This window comes from Capsicum annuum, unplaced genomic scaffold (assembly GCF_002878395.1).
Source record: "Capsicum annuum cultivar UCD-10X-F1 unplaced genomic scaffold, UCD10Xv1.1 ctg2517, whole genome shotgun sequence".
In the NCBI taxonomy this organism is placed as follows: domain Eukaryota; kingdom Viridiplantae; phylum Streptophyta; class Magnoliopsida; order Solanales; family Solanaceae; genus Capsicum; species Capsicum annuum.
Window position 1 is genome coordinate 9,864 of NW_025831356.1, and position 6,295 is coordinate 16,158.

Genomic DNA, 6,295 nt, shown 5'->3' on the forward strand with positions numbered 1-6,295 from the left:
TTTATTTACATTTCATATCAAACATATAATTTGTTTTCTTCCTTATTTGTTACATGAAATACAAGTTTGCCTAATTTAAATTTTTAATGTATAATTAATAAAGCTAATTTAATAAAATAATTTTTTAATAAATATTTTTTTTGAATTTGTGTCAAGTCAATATATACCAATAAAAAGAAATTAAAGAAAAATACCTAACAAGATTTTATTTATATAAGGTTAAACATAATTTGTTACTAAATAATTATTATTATTATTTATTTTTATATATGTAAATCATATTATCCGTATTGGATTCAGCATACTATCCCTACGAGTTAATGAATTTTTTAATTAAAACTTTGAACATTAATTACTTGTTGGATTGTAGTTATTTTAATCACCTCAAACTCAAACCAAAAGTTTTAATATTTTATTTTTAAAAAACTTAATATATAAAATGTATTTTACTCATATAACTTATTTAATTAATTTGATATTTTCTCGATTTATCTGAAACCTACTGAATTATGATTTTAACGAAATAAATCTAATAATTAGTGTTTCTTCGATTTTTAAAAATTCACCAACATCACTGTATCACCCATGATTAATTATTATTATAATTTATTTATATATTTAAAAATTAATAATATTTAATTAAAAATAAAATAGACATTTATGACATGTCTGCTTCAATCGTAATTTTACTGTATAACCTCTAATTAATTATTATTATAAATTATTTATACATTAAACATTTAATAATATCCAATCTGTAATTTTATTATATCACCCCTGATTAATTTTTATAAGTCATTTATATATTAAAAAATTAGTGCTTTCTCCTTTTCAAAAAGAATGACTTACTTTCCTTTTTAGTCTGTTTAAAAAAAATGACTCATTTCCTTTTTTGAAAATACTTTAATTTCAACTTTTCATATAACATGTTTAAGACCACTGGATTGACGAGCATTTTGGTACATTTCACTCAACTTTAATTTAAGGTTACACGATTCAAAAGTCTTTTTTATTCTTTTAAATTTTGTGTCAAGTCAAAATATGTCATTCTTTTTTAAACTGGGGGAGTAGTATTTAATTAAAAAGGTAAAATAAACATTTATGGCATATCTGTTTACCCCTAATTAATTATTATAAGTCATATAAATACTCAAAAATAATAATATTTAATAAAAAGGTAAAATAGATACAAAAATGACAAACTAACTCTCGATGTTTTAAATTAACTTGACGTCTTATATGAGATCCACTTAATTTTTTTTCCACGGGTATTTTTATAGTAATTTTGTTATGTCACTTCTAATTAGTCGTTGTAAGTCACTTAATACATTTATGTTTCGCTACTCAATCGTGATTTAATTATATCACCCCTAATTAATTATTATGGCCATATAAGCATTATGCCCCTTGAATTTAAATAGAAGAAATATTATAAAGTACAATAACTAAAAATTTAAATTATTTAAAAATATAATTGTTATCAACGACACCAAACTCTGGACAAGGAGAGTAACATATATTATTCATAAAAGGTATTATAAATTACAATAGTTAACTATATGTTTTAAAAAAATATGTAAAAAAAAATACGATAAATCATAATAATTAACAACTTAAAAAAATTTTAAAATATAAATATTTGATTGACTCTCGAAATTATATTAGTGTCACTTAAATTGGAATAGAAGAAAAGTATTATAAATCTTAATAATTAAAAGCTTAAATTATTTTTAAAATATAATTGACTATCAATGCCACAAAAGTTTGGACAAGAAAAGTAATGTATATTATTTCAAAATTAAATAAAAATATTATAAATTACAATAATTAACAACTTAAATTATCTAAATACATATTAAAAGTATGATTGATTTTCTAAATTCTATTTGTGTCACTTAAATTGAGGCAATAGCATATATTGAATTCGTGCTAGATCCCGGGTGAATCTTAGAATGTATATGCAATTCTTTTTTAAAAAAACTTTTATTTAAATATATTAAAATTGAAAAAACAAGCTCTAATACAACACATCAAATAGTGTATAAGAAATAATGTTAGCATAAATAATATCAACATTACTAATACAAGCATTATTAATGCAAACATTACTAGTACATTTTATTCAAAATTATTTTTATACACTCTAACAAATGACTCCTACATTTCAATGGAAGAAACATATACAAAAGCAAAGTTCGATAAAACATTTACTGAAGTATGTTTTATCGTGTTCTCAAAATCAAATAACTTAAATTAATATGGCAGATGGTAATTAATTTTTTTTTTTATATAGTTTTCAAAATAGTTAAAATTTAAATTTAAAATATTAATTTAATTTATCTTCAAAGAACAAGTTGACAAATCAAAAAGAAGGAGAAATAAAAGAAAATGATGTTTATGTCGGCTTAGTAGGGGAATACATTGCAATTTGGGGCTATTAATTACAACCCACATGTGATGTAATATGCAATGACTAGATAACCCTTTATTTTTTTAATAATTATTCTCTATTTTACACAACATGTGTCAAGTCTTATGTATCAATTTTAATCTCATATTTTATACTTAATGTATCAAATTTGAGTCATATGATTAAAGATCTAAACTTCAAAATGTATCGAATTTTGTTATTTATATGAGTAAGTCATACATAATTATCTTATGAAATAATTTGGCTCCTTCAAAAATTACTATCAAGTAGTTAATATGTTTTGCTATTCATGTTTTATAATTGGTCAAAGTCATCGAAAGACACTCAAACTTGTTGTCAAAATTCACTTAGACCCCTAAACTATGGCTTGTTCCTATCAGACCCCTAAACCCCCGAATTTTGTTTCAATTGGGCATTTTTTACCCATCAGCTAAAAGTTAAAGTGTGTGTTGCACGCGCGCTGATGTGGCAAAAACGACGTATCGAAAGTTGACATATGGCATTGTGGGTCCAATATATTAAAAAATAATTATAAAATTATTTAAAAATAAAAATATAAAACTGATTATTAAAAATAAATTATAAAATAAAAAATAATTATAAACTTATTTAATAAAATAAAAATAAAATTCTAAAAAATTTTAAAAAATAAAAATAAAAATGGCATTGAGTATCCAAATTATGAAAAAATAATTATAAAATTATTTAAAAATAAAAATAAAAAATTGATTATTAAAAAGAAATTTTAAATTTTTTTAAAATAAAAATAAGAAATTGCATTGAGGATCCAAATTATTATAAGATAATTATAAAATTATCTCAAAATAAACATAAAAACCTGATTATAAAAAAGAAATTATAAAATTTTAAAAAAATGAAAATAAAAAATGGCATTGAGAATCCAAATTATTAAAAATTAATTATATTTTAAAAATAAAAATAAAAAACTAATCATTAAGAAGAAATTATAAAAAATTTTAAGAAATGAAAATAAAACTCCCCCACCTACCCCCAGCCCCTCAACGTTCATCTGCTTTCTTTCCCCCCAGCGTTCATCGTCTTCCTCTCCCCCCTCCCCGCCCATGTTCCTCTTTTTCTCCGTGAAATAAATTTACAATTTCTCAAACTTTACACTAACACACATCACAACAAAAACATATTCATATTACAAGAAAAAACCTTAATTTTCTTCTTCTTAGCTTGATAATTAGTGTCCACCATATTCATATCAACAAAATAGCAGCAAAGGGGTGGGGTGGGGTACTGTGAAATGATGAAGACGCGGGGTGTAGTGGGGTTGAAATGATGAAGATGCAGGGTAAGGTTAAAGACACAGGGATGGGGTGGGGTACTATGAAGAAGATGACATAGGGGGTGGGGTGTTTTTTTAAATAAATTAAGAAATTATAATAATTAAAAATTATATTATTAAAATAATTTAAATATAAATTTAGTTATTAATTTTTTTGGGGCCCCTTAGTGGCACTTGGCATATTTCAATTCTTAATTTAGTAAAAAATAAATCTCACACGCCTAAAACAATTACATTGCACACACAGTGCCATGTAGGCAAAAAATGCCCAATTGGAACAAAATTCGGAGGGTTTAGGGGTCTGATAAGAACAGGTCATAGTTTAGGGGTCTAAGTGAATTTTGGCAACAAGTTTGAGTGTCTATCGATGACTTTGGCCTTTATAAATTCATAGAGACATCAATCTAATTTATCATACATAATCAAAATATTTTAATGTTGAGCCCGTGCTGACACGAGCCATGCTATTCTAGTCTATTATATAGAAGAGGTGGTTTTGACCACCTTTTGCAATTACTAAAAAACTTAATTACTTCCACTTAATTACATATCATGCTCCAATATATAATAATTTTATTATATTATCATAATGATTTAAATATTTAATATATTTTATTAATTTATATTAATTAACTATAATTACATATTGGAAGTAAAAAAAAAATATTTATTTAATTGTTTATAATATTCAAAACTAATTTGTTACCACAAATCACAATAATTAATAACTTAAAATATTTAAAAAACATATAGAAATTTTATTGGCTTTTACCGAAAAAAAAAAAAAACCTCTACTCCCACTTAATTACATACCATGCTTCAATATATAATAATTCCATTTGTTTCATCATAATGATTTAAATATTTAATATATTCTAGTAATTTATATTAATTAACTATAACTACATATTGGAAGTAATTTTTTTTATTTATTTAATTGGCTATCATGTTCAAAACTAATTTGTCACCACAAATCACAATAATTAATAATTTAAAATATTTAAAAGATATATAAAATTTTTATTGACTCTCATTATTTTAGCAATGCCACATAAATTGAGACAAAAGAAAAAGTACTATAAATCATAATAATTAACAATTTAAAATATTTAAAAGATATATAAAAATTTTAGTTGACTCTCAAAATTGTATCGAAGCCACATAAATTGGGACACAAGGAGTAAATATATTATTTAATAATTACATAAAAATTATTATAAATCACAATAATTAATAAGCTAAAATAATTTTTGTAAAAATAGATAAAAGTTCTATTCAACTCTCAAAATTTTATCGGTGCAGCATAAATCATGACAAAATAAAAATTTTTCTTAATTAATTGCAACTAAATATTTAAAGTAAATTAATTTTATTATTTTAATTGACTTATATATAAAAAATAATATTTTTATTAATTTATTTTAGTAAATTTAAATTTTAAAATTGTTTTTTTCTTATATAGAAATACTAATATTTAAACTTAACATTAAATTTTTAAAGTACAAAATTAATAAACTTAATTTAATAAAATAAATTTCTAATGAATATTTTCTTAGAATTTGTGTTGGGTCAATAAGTATCAAGTTAAAAAGAAATAAAAAAAATATATAGTAAAATTTTATTATTGTGAAAGATAAATATAATGCACTATCCAATAATGTTCCATAATATCATATTTTGCATATGCAAATGTAGCATCCTGTATGTTATTAATATACTATTCCGGTGAATTATCGACTATTACTATTGAATATAATAAAATTATATTAATTTTTATAGTAATAACATAATCAATCGCTCTTAATTAATTATTATGAGTCATCTAGGTATTAAGAAAATAAATAATATTTAATGAAGAATAAAATAGACATAAAATACGAAATCAACTCTTAATATTTTCAATTAAATTTTCATTTTTTGAACAATGATTTTACTATATCACTCCTAATTATAAGTCATTTATGTATTAGAAAAATAAGAATAACAAAATGATATGTCAACATAAAATATTTGATTGACTATCAAAATTATATTAGTGCCACATAAATTGAGATGGGACAAAAGAAGATATAAAACAACATATATTATTTGAATATGAAATAAAAAGTACTGTAAATAACAATAATTAACAATTTTTTTTAAATTGACTGATTTCTACTTCAGCTGTTTCAGTTGTGATTTTACTATATCACCCCCAATTAATTATTGTGGTCATTTAAGCATTGTGCCACATAAGTTGAGATAGAAAAAATATTATAATCACAATGATCAAAAATTTAAATTATTTAAAAAATATAATTGGTTGTCGTCAACACAATTCTGGACAAGGAGAGTAGCATATATTATTCAAAAATTACATAAAAAGTATTATAAATTACAATTGTTAAAAACTTAAAATATCTAAAAACAATTTAATATGTTATATATTTCAAAAAATTACATGAAAAATACTAGAAATCACAATAATTAACAACTTAAAAAATTTAAAAGATATAAAATATTTGATCGACTATTGAAATTATATTAGTGTCACTGAAATTGGAATAGAAGAA